We start from the raw sequence: 24,223 nt of genomic DNA on the forward strand, positions 1-24,223 counted from the left end.
TGGAGATCCCGCTCAAATATTATATACGGACTCCTGATATAAAAATGTATTTTTTTTTAAAAGGAATTATCATTTATTTAAACTGCAAATAACATAAAATCAAGGTTAGGCTTACAATAGTCATCTTTATAAACTAAGTAATAAGTAAAAAGTAAGTTTGTATGGGAGTAACTAACTAGTTTTTGTTGAGCTTCATTAACCACTATAATTGTTCTGATGTGTTAAAAATTGGGTGCTTAATAAAGAGAAACACCAATAACTAAAAAAATAGGCTAAAGTGCACTTTTCCCTCCCTTAACTTTTAAAAACTTGCAATTTTAACCCCCTAAGTATAAAAACTACAATTTTGGCCCCCAAAGATTTAGCCCCTTTGCAACTTTGATCCTTTTTTATCAATTTTGACCGGTTAATGCCTACGGGGCACGCCATGTGTGTAATTATTAAATTAAAAATAATTAAAAAAACCATAAAATCATTTTTAATTAAATAAATTAAAAATAAAATTAAAAAAATTAAAAAAAATCAGAAAAAAATTAAAAATAAAATTCATATTTTAATATTCATCTTCATTTCATCTTATCATTCCAATCCAGATTCAGTTGATTGTAATAGAGGATGAATTGGTTAACCCCTGTAATGAACCCACCCTTCCCGGAACAACCGTAAATTCTTCAAGCTTGTTCGAAGTCGAAGGTTAAAGCTAAGGTCATCGCGTTTGGGTCTAAAATCTTCAAGCTTGTTTGGGTCTAAAATCGCGTTTACAAGGTTAGCGCTAAGGTCATCGAAGTCGAAGGACCTCGCGGGAAGCTTGTTCGTGATTTCAAGCATCTTAACCTTGATTTTGATCTCATCACCGATGAAGAAGGCAAGAAGAAGCTCAAGATCGATGCCTGGTTTGGTTCCCAGAAAACCTCCACCGCCAACGGGACTGCTCTCAGCCACGTCGAGAATCTCATCACTGGTGTCACCAAGGGTTTTCGCTACAAGATGAGGTTTGTGTATGCTCATTTTCCAATCAACGCTAGCATCACCATGTAAACCCCTTAACATGGTCCATGAACATTCTTTATTGTTGTACATTTTGCTCTTTGTTTAGGTTTCTGAATGTTGTTGTTCTGTGTTTTTGGAACAGAAATGCCATTTTCTTTTTGAAATTCCCTACAGAAATGCCATGTTAAGAAGAAGGATATCAGGAAGTTTCTTGATGGTATTTATGTTAGTGAGAAGGGATCGGTGGTAACTGAGGAATAGATGGTGATGCTCAAAATAAGCATATCTTTTTGTAGTTTAATTCAAGTTTTGATAAGTGTTTGGTTTTATAGCAACAAAAAAAATGAAGAAAGAGAGAATGTGATTAAGCTTGAAGAAGAGAAGTTGCAGAGTAAGATTTGAATCTGGATTGGATTTGGAATGATAAGATGAAGATTAATATTTGAATTTTATTTTTAATTTTTTTCTGATTTTATTTAATTTAATTTTTCATTTATTTGATTTAAAAATGATTTTATGGTATTTTTTAATTTAATAATTACACACGTGGCGTGCCATGTATGCATTGACTAGTCAAAATTGGTAAAAAGGATCAAAGTTGCAAAGGGGCTAAATCTTAAGGGGTTAAAATTGTAGTTTTTGTACTTAGGGGGTTAAAATTGCAAATTTTTAAAAGTTAGGGGGGAAAAAAAGTGCACTTCAGTCTAAAAAATAATGATAAATTATTTAGTGTGAAATAGATATCAAGTATATTGGTCCTGTTGCTTAAAAAATAGTGTATTGGTACTTGTTATCTAAAACAAGTAATAAATTGGTACTTGCATGATTAAACTTAATTTTTTTGAAAGAAATACTAATTATTTAAGGGGACTTATTTTGTGTTAATACAAACAAATGACAAGAAGTTTAATACATATAATAGTTTTCTATTAAAAAAAGTAGTTTTCGACATTTAGTATAGAGCCCTGAAATGCATATTAATTGTAAATTTTATAAAAAGAATTATAATGGCTTATTGGTTGTGTTAATTGTGAATGTAAGTGAAACTTTCCCAATAAGTTCAATCCCGCGCTTTTCTATGTTTATTTTAAATAAATTGACTAAAACTAAAATTCTTAAGTAAAACATAAATTTTAGTAATTGAATCTAGGACTACACAAATTTTGGTTTAACATTGAACCATTGTGAGATGCCTATTTTTATTTTTATTTTGTTATATCTTTTCCGATATATAACTAATACCTTTGGTCTTTATATTAACAAAATAAAAATTTGAGATCCCAAAATTTTGGGAACCAACTATTTAGCTCGCCTTACACTTGCTAAGGGTCGGGCCTGACTACTATACCACCGGTTAAATAACCACATATCATGAGCTTTAAAATTAAAACGTGTTTAAATAATATAATAACTTTTTTAATTATACAACATAGGTTGTGTGAGTTGCTTGGAGGATAAGAAAAAGTAACAGAAAGTGAGTTACCTGATCTTGTTGTTGTGCTTCAAGAAGCTGATCGATGTGAAAATGGTGATCTTGTTGTTGTGTTTGTTGTTGTGCTTCAAGAAGCTGATCGATGAGAAGATGGTAAGCGCCATCTTCGATGAAACCCCAGCCTTCGCTGCTGTCATAAACCTAAAAATAAATTAAGCAATAATTAATATAAAAAAATAATCAAAGGAAATTAAAAGTTAATAAGAATGATGATTAATTGAAGAAAAAAAAGGAAACAAAACCTTGAGTAGTTTGTTAACGGTTTGATGAACGAGTTTTTTATCAAAACCTAAAGGAGTCATGGCGTCGAGAGCTGCGTTCATCCTGCTCTCGCCTTTCTGTCAAACAATCAAAATCAGAACTAAACTCATGAGAACCAAAAAGAGAATAGTATAAAACTATATATGAAGGTGAATCTGAATTTAAAACAACCTTTAAGGGACGTCGTCTTGGTGCCATTAGAAGTAATGAAAGAAGAGGTGAGCCGTTAAGAATAGGTTAAGTGAAGGAGAAGGAGAAGATGAAGAATAGACTACTGCTCCTGTACTTGTAACACAAAAATAGGGTTTAAAGGTGAAAAACCAAGATTTATTTTTTATTTTTTTACTTAAAAACGATCAAATAATACCGCGGCGTCTCCTTCAAAAAAAAAAAAAAAACTGCGGCGTCAAAATTGAATAATATACATTGAATACTCTCTTCTTTTTTATTTTTTGACAAAATTGAATATTCTCTTATTATTATTATTATTATTATTATTATTTGGTCAAAAAGAGATAAAAGAAAAAAGCTAAAACAACTTTTTTTTTATTTGGTGGTGTCGAGGGTTTGTACTCCTCCCCAGACCTTATATATATTATGCATTATTTTATCAACTGAGTTAACCTCATGGAAACATATTATTATTATTATTATTATTATTATTTTATAAAAAGCGTAATAAATTGATAATGCTCATTATTGGTTTAACTGGTGCAATTTTTTTAGTACGATATAACACCTTTTTTCAGAAGACAACAACATGTTGTTGAGAGAAAGAGCAAGACAAATACTCTCAAACTTAACACGATGAGCATCATTAATTTTTTGGATAATTTTTTGCTGTTGGCATTTTTAAATTTTAATTATAAAAAACAAAAGTTATTTCTTCTGAAAACAAAAAAAAAAATAAAAAAAAGGTGTTATATCGTACTAAAAGAAATACCAATGCTTTTTATTTATTTTCTCCGGTCACTATTATAAATAAAAGTTAACATTATAGATTCACTTATTAAATTATGTATGTGGTCTATAATAAAGACCATATACAAAATATAAATTTGTGTTTATAATAGTGATTGGAAGATGTAAATGAGTAAAGATCCCTAAAAAAAAAATTAAATGAGTGAAGGAAATAAATTGGGATAAACAAAAAAGGGAAAAATTGATTGTGAATAAATGATAATAAATATTCTTTTTAATTAGGTGATAGAAAGAGTATTTGGTATATATTTAATTATTTTGACGATAGTTTTAAGTAAGAATGTAAATGGATATTCATGTATGCGGATAGTGTGATATCCGTGTGTCCGCTCCGTTAGATAAACATGAAATCCATACCCTATCCATATCCGCGCGGATATCCGTTTAGTGGATAATTCGCAGATTTTGAGGTTCTTCACATGCATTTTCTTTTCTTTTTAGCAAAACAGAATATTCATACATTACAATAACAACAAAGATCATTGAGTCAACAAAAACATAAATAAAGTCTCTTACATATAATAAAAATAAATTTCTTTGATTTAACAAAAGCATAAGTAAAGTTCATCATATTCAACAAAAACAAAGCTCTTGCTTAAACAATCCCAACCACTTTCACTTTCTTTTAAAGGAGCGTAATAATTGATAACAATCACAATACCTAAGGTGTTTTCTTAGGAAGTTGAATGATATTGAGGTTATTTATGTAATTTAGTTGGTTTAATAGCGAATATGGATCTCCTCGGGTGTGGATACTATTAAATCCACATTTGTATCCATTAATTAGCAGGTAGTTAAAAATTCGTTTATTTTATCCATGGATATCCATTAAGGTATCCGCTCCGTGCCCGTGGCGAATTTTATCCGCGGATATCCACGGGTGCAGATTTTTTTTGTCATCCCTAATTTTAAGTCTATGGATTAAATGAAACGAATGTATGAGATTTGATGTCAAACTAATTTTGACACCATATTGTCATTTGATTAGTGGTTTTTTTTCCCTTTCAAATAGCATTATCACTAAACATTCAAAATAAACAAATGAGATATTCAAAATTTCGAACCCCCGTTCTTATATACTACAATGTCTTTTTCAACTAAAGGTCCGTTTGATGGTCAAGATAGGATATATGTAGTATATGATATAAAGCTAGATAGAGATAAGATATGATAAGGATATAATAAACATTAATCTTATCATGTGTTTGATGCGAACATGATAACAAACAGGATATCATTATAATTAAATGAAAAATTGCTCTCATAATTAATTAAGTATTATAAAAATGGCATGTTATTAATTATAATAGAAAATACATGCTATTATTATTTTAAAAATGACAATATTTTAAAAATAGCAGAATATCAAGATAATAAATAAGGAATGATATTATAATCCCATCAGAATAATTTATAACCCAACCTATACTCTGGATAGAAATTACAAAGGAAAATCAGGATAAAATAAGAAAATGGTTTATTTTTATCTTATCTCTCTCGTGCATCAAATATGAAATTTAAGCAGAATATGATTAATGTATCATATTCTGTCTCTTTATCCTGACCATCAAACAGATTTGAAGTTTTTTTTTTTTTTTTTAAGGATTGTCAACTAAGTTATGTTCTTATTTTTTAAAAAAAAAATACTAAGTTATGTTTAATTGGATAAGTGGCTTTGTTACGTGGTTTCAAATTATTTATTTTATCACATCGACTCATTTTAACTAAAGTTTCGTGGATCTGATTTTTTCTCTCTCTCGTTTTAATCATTAATTTTAAGATCAAAATAATTTAGTTTAAGAAAAAGTGATTGGATTGTCCGAAGCTTTTGTGAACTGCTACACATGTAAGCTTTTTTTCATTCATCTTGTTATAAAATGAGATATAACTAACAAAATCATATATGAAGAAGATAATATTTTTTGTTAAAAAATAAATCTGATCATCCATTTATATATCTTGCCTATAGAAAATAATATCATTATCTACTATCTTTGTCTAAAAAGAATCTACCCATAAGTATCGTGTTTCGTTTGTTTTTATTTTTCATTTCCACTTATAACTTTATAATAATAAATTTAGTCAAAAAAAACTTTATAATAATAAATTAAGGGTTAATGGTGTTTTATCCCCTGTAAATTTTATTTTTTTTTGGAATACCCCCTTAATAGGTCATAAAAAAACGACTTTATTTATTTTTTTTCAGAATTTTTTTCGTTTTTTTATGACCTATTAGGAGGTATTCCAAAAAAAAAAAAATTACGGGGGTAAATCAAAAAAAATATTTTACAGGGGAGAAAATAAAAAATGACCTATATTACAGGGGTAAAGCACCATTAACCCATAAATTAATAACTATTAATCATATATAAATGTCCAGTTATATTTAAAAAAAAAATCCAAGTTTTTAAAATGATTGGTGCTTGTCACACCAAAAAAAAAACAAGTTACACCAAAATTTATTTAAAATTTTACAATAATACCAAAATTGCCCTCTTCATGTAAATTTTTAAAAATTCATCTTTTATGATCATTCTGAACCCTTACCCCCTTTCATCCACAAATCACCATAGATGTGCAACCAATATCTGAATCAACATCTTTGTTATTGATCTGTACTATATTCATAAAGGTTAGTGAATTTCATGAATTTCATTTTCGATGAGTTTCTATTTGTTTATTGTTTGTTTTGGTATGAGATATGTCTGTCAATTTGATTTTAATTGAGAGGTTAGTGTAAATTAAGTTTACGTGTATGTATATAAAAGGGGTTAGTGTAGTTTACGCATGTAGGTTAATGTAAATTCAAGTTTACATATGTTCAATTTAAGTTAGTGTAAATTCAGTTTACTTACGTTCAATCTAGGTTAATGTAAATTAAGTTTACTTATGTTCAATTTAGGTTGATGTAAATTAAGTTTACTTATGTTTAATCTAGGTTAATGTAAATTCAGTTTACTTACGTTCAATCTAGGTTAATGTAAATTAAGTTTGTAAATTCAGTTTACTTACGTTCAATCTAGGTTAATGTAAATTAAGTTTACTTATGTTCAATTTAGGTTAATGTAAATTAAGTTTACTTATGTTCAATTTACGTTAATGTAAATTTAGTTAATTTAAAATTTTTATTTTAGTTAAGGGTATATTAGTCATTCTGGGGTGTAACTTGTTTTTTTTTTGGTGTGACTAGCACTAGTCTTTTAAAATTCACCTGAATAAATCAAATATGATTCTTTAAATAAAAATCAAATATGATAATATCGTATATTAATTTTTGACAAAATTATTATACATAAATACAGACATTTATTAAAAATAAAGGAATACAAAAAATTATGTTTTTATTCTTAAACTTTATCCAAAAACTTAAAAAAATTATATCATTAATCTCTTTAGATTCTTAGTTTATAGAACGTTATACATCAATATGGATTGAAGGCTCTACGTAAAACAAAGCATGTAAATATAGTCAATTAACCATCTAAACATAGAGCCAGGGAAAATTTTAATTAACTATCTAAAACATAATTAAAAATACAAAAGTTAAACTAGAATTGGTGGGGTGTACCTAACTCATGCAATAGTGCAACGCACGAGCGACACATGAGAAGCCTAATAGCAAGCTATTGAAGTGGCTTCTCCCCCTCAAAAAAGTAATTTAATATCATGTGACCCATTGGATCACATATCAGATATTAAACTGATAAGAACAGATACTACACTTGATCTTAGCCAAAAGGCCGAGAAAGGTATGAGTTGAAAGAAGAGTTGGCTTCTGCTTTTATATCAACTGTCACTTAGTTTCTTTCTTCATTACCCGATATGGGACTTATATGCAGTACCACCCTCCATTGATATCAATTTCTCAACAAATACTTTTCTACACTGCTGTTGAAAATTAGTTGGTTATAATTCTAATTAAGGGCTATTGTATAAATTTTGATGTTATTATCTTAATCATGGATCATCATTATTACTTTCTTCAATCAACTCTTGGATGATACTCTTTAATTTTGTATCATTATCTATCGAAAAAGCACATTATTTTCTTAACAAGATTGATGTTGTTTTTTATTTTTAGAGAGAGTACATTTTTTTTTTTTTAACAAGATTGATGTTGTTTTTCTTTTAATTTTGGTTTCAAGTTCTATGCATAACAATTAGAGAGAACATTTTAGAGCTTTGTTACAGCAAAGTCACCTAAAGAAGTTTGAACAATTGGTTTTATTGGCAACAATATGGTACATTTGAAATATTAGAAACAATATTATATTTCAAAGTTGGGTGGATAATGTGCGAAAATTGGTGGATCAAATTAAAAATATTGTTTGGATATGGTTCATGGGCAAATTACAAGCAGCATTTTGATCAAACCGGTGCAACGCACGGGTTATATACCTAGTGAACAATAGTTTTAAGAGATGTGAATTTAAACCTGTTAACCTTGCAGGATTATACTAATATATATATATATGGGGTTTGCTACAATAGACCCATTCCATTTTATGAAGGTCTATTTTAGCAAGCAACACCTTTTCATTTGGACACAAAGACCCTTGTTTTTATTTTTTGGACAAATTAAATCAGAAGGGCACAAATGTTATTTCCGTTTAAAGGTTAGATTTTCTTTCTTTATTCTTTTATGAGAAACTCTTTATGTCCCTCTCATTCTCTTTCTTTCTTCCTTCTCTGTTCTCTTATTTTCTTGTGTTTGCCACTCATCACATTCCATGGATTTACGTTGTGTTTCTACTGTGAAATCATATGCAGCAAATCTTGTATTGAAGAAAAGGTATACTCCTTTCTATTGTGCCTCTTTTTATCTATGTCACAATCAATTGAATCTCAATCCAATAAAACTAAAACTCACTTCCACTCATGTTTTGAGCTATTAGAGGAGGTGGAGGAGCAAGTTTTGGAATCAATTTGCCAAAACATTGGATCAAAATGCAACAAAACTTGTTCACAATTGGCAGCTGTAATTGATGCAAACATAGCCATTAATTATGTTATCTTGCTAAGGGTAAATTCAAGTAAAAAATGCAAATGAAAAGACAGTTGATTTGAGAAAGACCAACAACTAGTCCTCCCTGCAAACTAAGATGGGCAACGCAAACAAATAGCACACAGAAAAATAAATAGCATACCGACACCGTTCTCACCGAGAAAAATCAACTGACTGTATTAGAGTGCCAATACCAAAAGAAATAAAGAAAGAATTGAGCTATGCGCGTTTCTAATAGGAGGCGGAGGTGAATCATGCCGCAGCGGCACCGGTTGATGCTATGACGCATTTCTAGGAAGGTTAAAGAAATTCGCATTTTTGAGGTGTAAAGGAAGACAATCGCGTTTCTGATCGGAGGTAGAACTGAAACATCCTATGGTGGCGTCGGCCCCGGAAATGAAACTCAAAGAGAAGGGAACGGAAGGAAGGAAGAAAGAGAACGAGAGGGACCTGAAGAGTTTCTGTGAAAAAAATAAATAAAAAATCTAACATTTAAACAAAAAGTACATTTGTGCCCTTTATATTTAATTTGCCCAAAAAATAAAAGCAAGGGTTTTTGTGTCCAAGTGAAAAGGTGTTGCTTGCTAAAATAGACCTTGATAAAATGGAGTGGGTCTATTGTAGCAAACCCCTATATATATATATATATATATATATATATATAGTTGGATTTCATATACTTTGAAGACTACTTATTATATTCATATATATGATTTTGGGACTAAATTTAAGAGGGAATGACGGATCAAGAAATTTTTATTTTTTAGGGGAGATCAAGAATTAAAATTATGGTTAATTTCATTGATTAATCACGTAGTGGATCATTAGGGAGGTTTAAGACCCTAATGTTTTTAATTAATACATAATTTCAATGTTCTTGCATAATCATTTACCTAATGATAGTTTGTTTTGGGATTTGGCTTTTGGGCTTCCCATGCTTTTGTCAAAAAAACGTGAGCCATGCATTTATGTTGAGCGGTTGATTGATAAAAGCAATGCATTTGGAGTAACATCTATGTTGAACGTTGAGTATCAAGGAAAAGTTACACTAACGATAGTATTAAGGGTAGAAAGGGAAAAAGAGAGCTAGTTATGCTCTGCCTTGGTTGACGCATATAAAGGAACATAGGGATATTTACTTTTATATTAAAACTTTTTTTTTTTTTTTATTCCTTAACCAGTGTCTCAGGAATACCAGTTAACATGACCTTAAAATATATTTAGTTTTAAGATTTTCTTGGACTTTACTCCTCTAATATTCAAAATATTATGAATATCTCTCCCACATAAATTAAAGATTATTTTTATACGCATAAAAATATAAAGAAACCAACATAACATAAATTTGGACTTAATTGTCAAAAACAAAAAATAATAATTGGACTTAGAAACTAAGACATGAGGTTTATTTTTTTTATTTTTTTATTTTTACGCAAGATACTTCTATCATAACACATAGAACATACATTTTGCCTTCAAAAAACAGAGTGTACATTCTTACTAGCATTTTAATAAAAACTCTATTTATTTTGAATTTTTATAGAAACTAATGTGGAAACTCAGAGTCCAAGAAATTTTTTAGAATAAAAATATATTTAACTTTTATTTTTTTGTCAATTGATTATATTTGGTTTTTATCTCAACTTCATAATGAATTTCTCAAGAATCTTGGTGTATAATTTTTCTTATGGCAAACATGCCACAATTCTCTCCCTATTAGAAGTATCTTGTGTCATCGAAAAGTCCTTTTAACGCCTACTTACCCTTTCTACGGTGAAGATGAAACTATTTTTTATTGTCTAATGTTACGTTCATGCTCGGTTGAAATTTGGACTAATTGTGGGTTTAGTGATGTTCTATCAATTTGTCACAAGGTTGTTCTAGACAATACTTCAAAGATCCTAGCGACATTAGTGGATGAAGTGGGTATCTTAGCTCCATTGATAATGTGGAATATTTGGATCTCTCACAACAAATTTATTTTTAAGGGAACAACTCCTATGAAGTACTAGATCATAACATCTATCTTTACTCAGCTACAAGTTTCCAAGCAGGCATTGGGAAGTCCAACCTCCCACTCCCATCGAACAACTCGTGAGGTGTGTTGGAATAAAGGGGATGAGGATGCCATGATTCTCAATGTAGATGGAAGTGCTTATACTAATCCAAGGAATGGAGGGTTTAGCGGCTTGGTGCTTAACCATGATGGAACCTTTCAATTTCGTTTCTATGGGAGTGTAGGTTTGTCCAATATTCTTCATGCGGAAAAACAAGCGCTTTTAGTGGGCATCAGACTGTGTTGGCAAGCTGGATTTAAAAAAAGTAATGTGTTTCTCATATTCCTTGCATGTGGTTCAACTTGTCATAGAGGAAACATCTCAGATTCATCATTATGCTAATGAGCTAGAGATTATAAGAGATTTCATGAAAAAAGATTGAACAATAGCTCTGCATCACGCCTTTCACGAGAGAATGCTTACGCAGATGTGCTAGCAAAGTTAAAAGCTATTAAAGTAGATCCTCTTTTCCTTTTCTCGTGTAAAAAAAAGCCCAAATAGTATTTTTATTAAAAAGGTCTCAACATAAATAAAACGAGAAGAAAGAAAATGCATAACTTTTACGAAGATAAAAACATTATACATCAACATGAATTTTAAGGATCTTCGTAAATCAAAGCATCTAAATATAGTCAACTGACCATCTAAACATAGAGCCAGGGAAAAATTAAAAATATAGCTATCTTCAACATAATTAAAAATACAAAAATTAAACTAAAATTGGTGGGGTGTACCTAACTCATGCAATAGTGCAACGCACAAGCGACACATGAGAAGCCTAATAGCAAGCTATTGAAGTGGCTTCTCCCCTCAAAAAAGTAATTTAATATCGTGTGACCCATTGGGTCACATATCAGATATTAAACTGATAAGAACAGATACTACACTTGATCTTAGCCAAAAGGCCGAGAAAGGTATGAGTTGAAAGAAGAGCTGGCTTCTGCTTTTATATCAACTGTCACTCAGTTTCTTTCTTCATTACCCGATGTGGAACTTATATGCAGTACCACCCTCTTTTTTTTGTTGAGGGAATTAATATACAGTAGCACCTTGTGACTGACTCTTACCACTCCCGTGCGTGACTCACCACTTATTTTCTGCTGCAAACTTTCATTATCAGTTTTAAATGTGACGAGAGATTGTTGAATACAACAATTGAAACAATGCCTCCAGTATCAAAATCAAAATCACATCTCAAATTAAAATAGTCTGCAATTATACTAACTATGAGTTTTGAGTTTGAAAAGTTTAAGGCTACGTTCATAATCAGGGAATTCACTTCAGAACTTGTGATTCTTTTATGCTACAAAATTCTCTATTACTTGACATTATCATCACAATCATCTGAGTTAGGAACAGATTTAACTTAAAAATTATCACAGTCACAGAAATAAATTTTATGCAAAATTAATGTTGCTAGAAAGAAGCAGCAATGATGGTGTGTAACCGATTTTCCTCATGCTAAGCCACATTCCACCACTGCCAATGGAGGAACAGATCTGGTGGCATTTGGTAGTTAAGGCCGAGCCAATTCAATACCTCAGTCCAAACCTTCTTAGACACCTCGCAAAAAAGAAATAAGTGCGTGGAAGATTAAAGGGTCCTGTCACTTAACACACAATTCAGAGAGGTATCCGGTGGTAAAGAGTGCCTCCTAGAGAGATTGGTCCTCGAAGGGATCCTATCACGGAGTAGCTTCCAAGAGAAAGTCACAACTTTTTTCGGAGCCGGACTTTTTCAAATTTGAGTAAACACAACCGATAATGGATTTTGCTCTGAAGATCATATATTTTATAAACCAAGTAAATAAGCTTAACAACAACATCCAATCAAAGAAAAAAAACTTAACAACAACATAAATATTATTTGGATAGTGATTTCATTTGTATTAATTTATTCATCGATGAAGTGAGATACAACATAAACATCACAAATCTCCCAGTTCAAAAGTAAGAAAAGAAACTGACAAGAAAAAACTTTATTACATTGGAAGATTAAGAAGACACAAAAACAACTAGCAAGCACTTGGTAAATTGGAGGATGGATTAGTTGTAATTAGGATTGGCCAAAACATAACCCTCAATGGCCTTGAAAAGAGCATCCCCCTTGGCTTTGCCTTCCTCAACCTCCTTTTCAATTGGCTTAGCATCTCCTTTGGTTTGGTATTTAACGGTCGTCTTTCCAATAGACCCTCCATTTGAGCCTTCAACCAATTTCGCTTCAAATGATATCTTTTCGACTGTCTCTGGCAACCCAACTCCTCCAACTATACTATAGTTATATCCCAAGAAAAAACAAGTAGTATTTGAGAACAAGATATGTATGTTGGTGTGTGGCTTATGAGCATATGGAAGCCTTTGTATTTATAGGCACTGTCTTGGTGTGAACTTGTTGACTCAATGTCACAAATGAGAAGCTGCACAGATAAATTCAACAATGGTGTGCTTTGCATCGAGTGCTGTGAATTCAAAAAGAAAATAACGCACCGCCAACCATGAGAAACAAATCATGAATTTAAATAGCTTTTTTTTATAGACGCCCTTCCAGAAGAACCTCCTTTTTTTTTTTTTGAATAAAGAAGAACCTCCTTTTTTATTGTATTTCAATGTTTTAAAAAAATTTCTTCAAAAAGAAGAGTGCACATCTTTACAACTTCATCAAAATCCTCAATAAGGAGATTATTTACATTGGCTAGAAAAGACCTCCAGAGGGTTGGATCAAACTCAATAGTGATGGGGCTTGTAAAAGGAATAATGAGGCTTCGGGGTCGCGGAGGCTTGTTTTGCAACTCAGATGGACGTTGGATTAAAGGCTACATTAAGAAGATTGGTTTGTGTGATTTACTACATGCGAAGATGTGGGGCTTGTATTTAGGGTTGGTGATGGCTTTGAGAGACCGCATTCCACAACTCATTGTGGAGAGTGATTCAAAGCTCTTGATTGACATGACAACGTATAAATGTAATCTTGGGGGGATTGTTCTTATTTCGGTGAGACGTATACGCAATCTTTTGAGTTTAGATTGGCAGGTCCAAGTTCTTCATACTTTACGCGAGGAAAACCGAAGTGTTGACTGACTTGCTAATTATAGTTTGTCTTTGGATTCTTATAATTATTATGTGGTGGAGTCTCCTCCTAATGATATCTAGCTTACTTTTTGATGATATTTTCGGAGCTTGCATGTTTAGGAGTGTTCAACTAGCTTCTTAGTTTTTTTAGGTAACACTTTCGTCCTTTATCTTTTTTTTTTTGTAACGATTTAGTCCTTTATGTTATAAAATAACAACATAGTTATCCTTTTTTATGAAAAAAATAATCAAAAACTCCAAAAAAAATTCATCCATCTCATACACAAACGCAAATCTTTATCGTACAACCCTAGAAAATCAAATTTCATTGAAAAAATCTCATAAAAAATAATAAAATATTGTCATTTTATATCATAAAAGACTAAATTATGACAAAAAAAAGATAAAGGACGAGAGTGTTACCTAAAATTAAATTAAAGGACTAATTGTGTAATTTTGCCTAATTTTTTTCTTCCATTTCGTTTTTAGATAGTTTCGATTTTCTCTTTAAGCTTCGTATATGTATATATTTCTATAATTTTTTGTATTCTCTAATGAGTATCCTTTATTTGATTTCACATACATAAGTTTTGAGAAAAGGGAGGGTTTTGTTGAAAGTGCACTTCATATATGAAAAGTGCACTTCATATGAGTATCCTTTATTAAGAGGAAACACTGACATCCCAACAAGGTTGACACTCCGGGAAACCTCCATCAAAGCTTTTTTGAGCTTATTGTTCTCACATCAAGACCAATATAATATATGTTGCACATTTTTTATTAGTATTTAGCTAAATTCTTTGTAAACTAAATTCAGTTGTATTCAAAAAATATTCTCATAATGTTTACGATCTAAACAAGTTTCACGACCCTATTATTCTATCTAATAAGTAGACAACAAAAACTCTATTATCCGATGCAACTCTCAGATGAATTTCGAAGTGAGTTTTAATGTTCATCAAGTGTAATTCCTTTTTGAAAAAACGTTGTCACATATAAAAAATCTTCTCGCATATAAAACATCTTCTCACATATCTTATAACTTCTCACCCTTTCTTATTCTATCTAATAACTATAATAATGAAAGTAATTTCAAGTAACACTTCTTAATAAGTTTCAAGTAACTACAATCAAGATTATTGCAAGTGCAAAAATCAAAATCCACACACTTAATTAAGCCTTTGTTAAAGAGAGTCTAAATAAAGATTAATCAAAATTATATGATGATGAAGACAATCAAGATTCTTACTTACAGATTTAATTACAACATAATATATCCCTTTTTCATCTCTATTTCATTTTTTTCAAGTGTTAAATTTGCACTTTATATTACACAAACACCTATATAGAGTAAACATAGTTGCCATGAGAACAAATTCTAGACCGAACAGATCAGCTAAGAAGGGTGGTTCCTAGGCCGAATTGTGATTCTAGACCGAACTGTAACACGTACTATGACCGGTTCCGTTGCAGCTAGGGCATCGTGGAAATGGACCGGCCATGGGTTTTTGGTCCATGACCGATTTAACGAGAACCGCTCTGGCTAGGAAGCTTAGACCGGTGGCTAATTGGCTAATTACGAGTGGGTTACCTCATTGTGGATACTAATTTGATCGTATCACAAATAAGCATTCGATCACAAATAAGTCATATCCATCATTCCACTAGCAGCAAAATAATAAGATCAAACCAAAATCATTTGTAATGCAGCTCAATATCAGTAACAAGATCATCTAAGAGCATCCACAATGGAGACCCTCAATCTTGAGGTCTTAAACGGGTCCCACATTGACACGTCACTTTTTTATAATTTTTTAATGATAGTATCTAATAGGTACTCAACCACTCCAATAGAGACCATCTAACGAAAGGTCTAAATGAGACCCACTAATAACTCTTTATCATTTACATTTCAACAAAAGTAACTAAACAATGATTATTTTATTAAAAAGTTTTGTGGGGTCCACTTAAGAATGGGGTCCTTAGTGAGACCCCAGGTCTTACGAGACCCCCAAATAATTTTTCCACAATGGGGGTACCTAATAGGTACCGAGTCTTAAATGGTTAAGACCTCACCACTGTGGATGGTCTAACAAGACATTATAAGATTATTATAAGAAAAATGCTAAAGTGCACGAGAGGATTTTTCGTTCATATTGCACGACATATTCTTTCTCTCTTATTTGATTTGTTCAACTGCATTTTTTTATGATAAATCTCAAGCATATCTCTTCCTGTGAGCTACTACAAATCAATATCACAATATAATATACTTTAAATCAAATAATTGACGGTTTATCGACCCATAGGATAACATAATACATCACTTTGGACAACAGTGATAATGACAATGACGGTGATCATGTCAATATTGTTTATATTATGTTACATTTTTTTGTTTTATTATTTAGCTTATAATATATTTTGAAAATGGATAAACTAGCATGAAAAAGCCTCCAATTAAATGAGCAAGTTGTGTGTAGGATATGTGGGTCGCGCAAATTCGTGTGGAAGAGAGTGTCGTGCCAAATAGCACCACTCGTAATTGGCTCTTGGACATTCAATTTTGTCACGTCGAACCTCGTTTGAGTTGCTATCGATTAGTAACTCCACAAATTCAAGATAGGATTCTGAATCCACATCGTCGTAGGATACATTGAAAGAGATTGGTCAAGCAAACTCTGAAATTCTATGTAGCTTGAAACATCCACACGAATTTGTCTTTCTCCTGCATAAATTTGAAAACAAATGTACGCAGTGAGCATATTCCTAGGCTTTAGGCTTAAAAATGGGGACCCCCAGATAATTAAAGGGAAGATTGCCAGAGTTGAAACCAAGAATTCTAACTAGATGATCAAGTCTACCTTTAGAAATTGAGCCTGAGAAGATTGGATTTAAAACAATTTTTTTTTTTTTTTGTTAAAACCAGATAATATCTTTACCATTTTTCGCTGCATTTTTTCAAAAACCATTTTTTAGTTTTTTTTTAAGAAAAATTGGATTTAAGAGTAGTTCATACTAAACCAAACTCATTTTCACAATTAAAAAATAATAATAAATGAGAATGGAAAAACCACGTTACAAAATAAGCACTTACACAATGCCAATATTTAAATCCTTGTATGCAACTATCTAACGAAAATGTTTGTATCTGCATAACACACTAACGAAAATGTTTACACCCCGATGAACATGCATACCACAAACCGGACCGTGGAAAGAAAAACTGAACAGCCATCACACCAAAGACATTTCAGTTCGAAGCATTAAATGCCAACTGCAACCACTAACTCGCACGAGCACCACCTCCTTGAAGACGGATTCAACTTCCCCTAAATGAAAAACTTCCAGGCTAAGGCACCAACGATTGCGGGCACCCGATCATACGCCTCTCTTTACAACTAAAAGTCATTGCGCCTTAAAGGCATCAACAACTTGAGGGGCAACTGTTATGGACCGGTCAGAAGACCAATGACACATTGACACATGGCTTAACTTACACTGCCTTAAGGCTCCGCGCCTGAGGGAACACACCAACTTTGGTACGTCGCAACACACACAAGCGCGCCCCCGTTCGAGGATCACGCTACAAGTGTTCTCTAACCGTTCCTAATCACACGCCGCAAAACTCGGAGGCGGTTATTCCCAACGTGTGCCTCTATAAGGGTGACATTTTTCAACCTATTATTCACTTTTCACAACACTTTCTACACTCTTTCTCAGTTCCATAACAGACTTGAGCGTTGGAGTGCAAACGTGCCTGCATGCACTTTTCATTCCACCACAAAGACTCATCGCCACCGTACCGGAAACCGTTAACGTCACACCAGAGCACTTTTCGCCATTATTGCAACTCATCCATGTTCACCAGACAACTCATTAATTAATTAACTTGTTGACTTCAGGGTCTGAGGTTTGTAACCTCCCCCCTTGACTCTAATAATCCAAAGGGTCAGGTTTTTAATTTCTCCCAAAGTCTTAGTCAGGTTAATTAATTCTATTAAGCACATTTTTGAAGTATAAAATTTTGAGAGTCACATTAAGAACTAGGTTTTTATAATCAACGCAAAAAATACTTAACTCATAAGAAATTTAAATTAAACTAGGTTCTTTGCGTTTTAGACTCATAGTTAAATACTTATTATATCTTTTACTCCCCTTTTGTCATTAAAAAATATATATGTAAGAAACAATAATTGGCAAAAACAAACATTCATTCAGAACCAATAGTTGTCCAAAGCATAATTACAGTTTGTTACAAGTGCAAAATTAAAATACGTGCAAAACAAAGAAGGAGAAGGATAAGATTTTATGATTTGTTCTTCAAGAACTCCATAATTGACTTGATATCAGACCCAATTTCATCTTGCTTCTAATTGACATTGACCATCCGATATGAGCTTGCATAACCTTCTGAGAAGCAACAGTATTTCCTATTTGAGCTTTCAGGGCCTCTTACTTATGCCTCTGAGCAGTCATTTCACTTTTGACCTCATACTTGAAGGCCTCAAGGGCTGGAGTTTCATAGATATATAGCAGTCATTATGTCAATATTTATATATGTGGATTCTATTATAAATTGCTCAAATTAAATATTAGTGACTTCAAAACCACCCAACACAAATACAAATTTTCACTCTAACTTTAATAACTCTTAACAAGATAGTCAGGGAAGCCATGGACTCCTTCCTCCCTCAAACACCTCTGCCATTCAACAAGATAGTGCAGTAGATAGTTACAGAGTGTGAATTGAGTTGTTTTATCTTGAAGGTGACCTAATTGATTGTCTGTTTTGCACAACTTTAAGCAGTGCTAAAAATCGTTTTAAATAAAGCAATCTGGTCGTGACTCAACTTGGTAATTTCTTTTATGGTAAAAATTTTCTAAGCTGTTTTTCGAATCTCAAAACCAACACAACCCTTTTCCATATCTTATGCTAAGATGAGCATCTCAACATTCTTGGTATTGGATTTCATTTTTTGGTCCAATTATGTGCTTTTAAAGTGGGATTTTTTTTTCTAGACATTCCAAAATATAATTGGGCTGGACCGTTTAGGCTCAAACCATTAGACTACGTCAATTTAGTTTACACTCACCTTTGTCAATGGAATTAAGAGACAAGACAACGAACTCAAAACACACATTATAGAAACTTGCTTGCTTAAAAAAATTAAATCGATATGAAGAAACCTAGAATGAAAGAAACTATAAACAAACAAGAACATAGTTTACTAACCTTGTTTGCTTTGCAATATGTGGCAAAGAAATGAGTAATCGTGATGTGAAATGCAGATGATGAATTGTTTTGAATGAGAAGAGAATAAACAAAGGAGGTGTTCTAAGATAAAATATAAGAGAGAGGTTAATGGGTTAAATTGGAAATAAATTTTCATCTAACGGTAGTTTGATCATTTCAGGATGTAATCAAATCTATAAGGGGTGTGAATAGAAAATTTCTTTTAACAATGATAGATCTGGTTTAGCCTGAAAATTTCCTTTTAGTTATGATGGATCTATATCTCCGTGGCCCAAACCCGTAACACTAATCCTAAAACTACTCCTCTTCTTTTGCTACTCGTTCTATAAATATGGTTGTGACATTTCGTTTTCCCCAATTTTCTTCCTCTTCTACATTTTCTTCTTCTTTGTATTCTTCTTTTCAAGGCTTACTACTCATTATCTTGTTTTCAAATCATTATTTATTTTGTTGCTTCTTCATACATAGTTTTGTTTTCCTCTCTTTTAACTTTTGGGTTTTTATATTTTCAACAGTTTTATAAATTCTTGTTTTCATCGTAAATTTGACATCAATAGCTTTTGTAATTCTATCTGCATATTTACAAGTCAAACATGATTCGGATTTAATAGTTTAATTTGATTTACAATCAACTTGACCATGTACGTTGTTAGATCTGTCTGATAGCTTTCTGGATCTAAACATTACCATACCACCTATGTGCTTGAATCGGCCCATTGTTGTTCTTATAACAGTGGATGAAGATGACATCAATCAAGTACCAAAGGTATGTTATAAATATCAAATCTTCTAATTTATTATTTTTTTATTATTACATTTTTTTATATGCATATGTCCTTAGATCTACACTAATTTTCTTAGATCATTTATACCATACACATTTCTTTTCATATAAAAACATATATTTTCTTAGATCTACACTAATTATAATTAAGTTATTGAAATCAAATGGTTAACGAGCTCCCCTTCTCCTTATACTTCTAGAAAACTCCTTCAAATGCCAGGTTCCCATGATTACCCCCAACATGGCAGCCCTCCATATTTTAAATCTCAATTTGTTCAATCTCTTCAAAAATGTCTTCATAAAGTCTAGGAGCCATTAGATCATTGCTACGATAATATGCGAGATCAAACTTTACAACATTTTCTTGGTTCCCTAAGTAAGCATTGGAAGCGGTGACATAATGCATTAGAGTTTCAATGTATGTTTTGGTATATCTTCAATAAAGTTTTTCACTTTAGATAAGCTAATTCTGAATGATATATGATGGCTTTCCATCATACATCATTAATGATTTTATACCTGAAAACTCTTGCAAGCAGTGAATAGAACCATGTGAAGCTTCTCCAAATATGTGTGCATAAATATTGACTTCTTTAACATAAGAGAGATTACTTCCACCTATTTTCTGATGTGGAATCCCGTAAAAAAGTAAACGTACAAAGGCTTGGAGTGGATAACTCAATTTTAGCAATTTTAGATGAACTATAATGCATAGCAAAATTAACAAGTGTCTCACTTGATATGTTGATGATTTGTGTGTCCATTACCTTACAACCACGAATGATCAAACTCTTCAATTTGGTAAAGGCCGAGAAGGGCTCTGCATAGCCGTTTTCACCACCGTAAAAGGTCAAATTGCTTAGATCCAACATTTTTAATGCTAGTAAATTCAAGGATTTAGGAAATATTGTCTTACAAACAAAACTCATTCTAGGGTAAATCGAAAGTTGCAGATATGTAAGATACTGACATGAAGAAACACATTGCACAACTGAATCTTTGTTCATAATGATAATGGTCTCATTATGCAATGTGTTTCTTCATGTCAGTATCTTACTTCTCTGCAACTTTCGATTTACCCTATAATGAGTTTTTATCGTAAGACAATATTTCCTAAATCCTTGAATTTTTCCAGCATTAGAAATGTTGGATCCAAGTAATTTCACCTTTTACGGTGGTGAAAACGACTATGTTGAGCCCTTCTCGGCCTTTACCAAATTGAAGAGTTTGATCATTCATGGTTGTAAGATAATGGACACACAAATCATCAACATATCAAGTGAGACACTTGTAAATTTTGCTATGGATTATAGTTCATCTAAAATTGCCAAAATTGAGCTATCCACTCCAAACCTTTGTACGTTTACTTTTTACGGGATTCCACATCCGAAAATAGGTGGAAGTAATCTCTCTTCTGTTAAAGAAGTCAATATTTATGCACACATGGACGCATATTTGGAGAAGCTTCCCATAGTTCTATTCAACTGGCTACAAGAGCTTTCAGGTGTATAATCATTAAGATTTATGATGGCTTTCCATCATACATCATTAAGATTTAGCTTATCTAAAGTGAAAAACTATTGAAATTATACCAAAACTAGTTCACTTAGAGCCAAAAGGTTTATGTGGAATTGAACAAAACATTGAAACTCTAATGCATTATGTCACCGCTTCCAATGCTTACTTAGGGAACCAAAAAAATGCTAGGGAATTTGATTTCGCATATTACCGTGGCAAAGATCTAATGGCTCCTAGACTTTATGAAGACATTTTGAAAGAGATTGAACAAATTGGGATATAAAATATGGAGGGCTGCCACATTGGGGTAATCATAGGAACCTTGCATTTGAAGGAGTTTTCAAGAAGTAAGAATGAGCTTCTAATGCTTTTATCTAGCCTTTGCTTTCATTGGACAATTAGGTAATATTACGGACAAAAATAAGAGATTTCGAATACGGTAAGAATTGAATCTAAAACAAAAAAACAAAAAAACTTCCAAAGACTAAAAGAAAAAATGTTATAATTACATGGATTAAAGTCATATTTAAATTCACCGGTATATATAATTATGGATTTAATCAGCATGCTTTGTTGATTTAAATATTTTTCATATATATTGAAAAGTTCGTTAAAATTATTTCAAAAATTACGCATAGGTATAGTTATAATAGTTTTACAGTGTAGAAAGTTTTATGTTGGAAATGTATCAAAATTAAATTAATATATTATATACATACATTTCTTTTTCGGGTACAATACATACATTTTTTAAAATTGATTGTGTCAAGCATCTACATTTAAATGCTATTAATATATTTGTTTTCAATTTTCTTTTTAGGATTTTCTTAGGAGGTGAAGCTGGAGAACAAGGGATACGAGATTCAGACATACATGTGTTACATGAAAATTTCAATTAGAGTGTGTTCGTTTTGAATGAGTAGCATACACAACATCAATACTTCGAAGCTCAGTTTTTGACTCGGGGAGTATCTTTTTACGGGGTCAAAAGAGTATTAATTTGACGACTAAAGTGGAAAGAAATTCAGAGTACGGAATTTAGAGTTACTCAAAAATTTAAACAATAATATCAAAATTGAAATAAGTAGTGATTGGTTTTCAATATGACTTTCAATATGATTGTCTCCCTTAGCAACTAATATGACTTTCAATATTTCAATAGTCCCATTTTATTTTAATCTTATAGACCCATTTGTTGCCAATAGGTTTGATTCTAGAGGGAAAATGGACAATATCCCAAGCATGGTTAGCTTGCAAAAAGTTGTTAGTTCAGTCTCCATAGCCTATACTGTCAGTCAGTGCTAATGCAAGCCTCTTTGTAACTGGCTGGTTCTTGAGCTCTGATTATTAAGGCTAATGTAAACTTTTGTGAATGGAGCAATGATAGTCTAACATATGTGGAGGAGGTTGTCTGGTTCTGCTAGAATATTTATGTGGCTCAAATGAAGGTAATGCTATAGAAATTGTATCAATAGAGGGAATAGTATCAATAGGTGGGTAAGTGATGAGAGAAATAGATGTCTCAGGACATTGAAGAGTGGTGTCATTTGTTGGAACAAAATTGGTTTGTACAATTCCTCTAAGGTTTTGATGGTAACAAAGAATTAAAGAACAATTGGATATGCTAATATACGTTTAAGTGTGTAGGACCATATAGATTAAAATTTAACAAGGTCTGAACATGTATAAGAGCATCAAAAGTAAAAGAGAAGCTCAAAGACTATGGTAGAAGATTTGAATGAAGCTCAAAGCAATCTGGTCGTGACTCAACTTGGTCATCTCTTTTATGGTAAATTTTTTCTAAGTTGTTTTTCGAATCTCAAAACCAACACAACCCTTTGTCATATCTTATGCTAAGATGAGCATCTCAACATTCTTGGTATTGGATTTCATTTTTTGGTCCAGTTATGTGCTTTTAAAGTGGCATTTTTTTTTTCTAGACATTCCAAAATATAATTGGGCTGGATCGTTTAGGCTCAAACCATTAGACTACGTCAATTTAGTTTACACTCACCTTTTCAATGGAATTAAGAGACAAGACAACGAACTCAAAACACACATTATAGAAACTTGCTTGCTTAAAAAAATTAAATCGATATGAAGAAACCTAGAACGAAAGAAACTATAAACAAACAAGAACATAGTTTACTAACCTTGTTTGCTTTGCAATATGTGGCAAAGAAATGAGTAATCGTGATGTGAAATGCAGATGATGAATTGTTTTGAATGAGAAGAGAATAAACAAAGGAGGTGTTCTAAGATAAAATATAAGAGAGAGGTTAATGGGTTAAATTGGAAATAAATTTTCATCTAACGGTAGTTTGGTCATTTCAGGATGTAATCAAATCTATAAGGGGTGTGAATAGAAAATTTCTTTTAACAATGATAGATCTGATTTAGCCTGAAAATTTCCTTTTAGTTATAATGGATCTATATCTCCGTGGCCCAAACCCGTAACACTAACCCAAAAACTACTCCTCTTCTTTTCCTACTCGTTCTATAAATATGGTTGTGACATTTCGTTTTCTCCAATTTTTCTTCCTCTTCTACATTTTCTTCTTCTTTTAAATATTATGTTATTGAATTTTGAAGGATAATTAGTTAATTATTCCGTTTATGATTTTAAGAAAAGAAGTGTGGCATTCTGTTTATGTGAATTACTCTGATTTATTTCATGAAATTTTTACATTGGGAAAACGGGGTGTTACACACTTCATATATGAAATGGCGGTTGTATTTTCTTCATTGAAATTAAAGTATTTTTTCATTATTATTTTTTATTTAACATTGTTATGAGATAAGAGTTCACT

At 31.8% G+C, this 24,223-nt stretch overlaps 2 non-coding genes and 1 pseudogene across 2 annotated transcripts; 1 reads left to right on the plus strand and 2 right to left on the minus strand.

The window, feature by feature from the left end:
• The first annotated feature begins 750 nt into the window (after nucleotides 1-750).
• LOC112422908 (60S ribosomal protein L9-like) lies at nucleotides 751-1,460 on the plus strand (annotated as a pseudogene).
• A 5,821-nt stretch (nucleotides 1,461-7,281) lies between these two features.
• Nucleotides 7,282-7,477, minus strand: LOC112416148 (U2 spliceosomal RNA). Its single transcript, XR_003006461.1, has one exon. It is a non-coding gene; the product is annotated as a U2 spliceosomal RNA (small nuclear RNA).
• A 4,032-nt stretch (nucleotides 7,478-11,509) lies between these two features.
• LOC120576214 (U2 spliceosomal RNA) lies at nucleotides 11,510-11,704 on the minus strand. The gene has a single exon (XR_005642290.1). It is a non-coding gene; the product is annotated as a U2 spliceosomal RNA (small nuclear RNA).
• Between the last annotated feature and the right edge of the window lie 12,519 nt (nucleotides 11,705-24,223).

This window comes from Medicago truncatula, chromosome 6, assembly GCF_003473485.1.
Source record: "Medicago truncatula cultivar Jemalong A17 chromosome 6, MtrunA17r5.0-ANR, whole genome shotgun sequence".
Classification (NCBI taxonomy): domain Eukaryota; kingdom Viridiplantae; phylum Streptophyta; class Magnoliopsida; order Fabales; family Fabaceae; genus Medicago; species Medicago truncatula.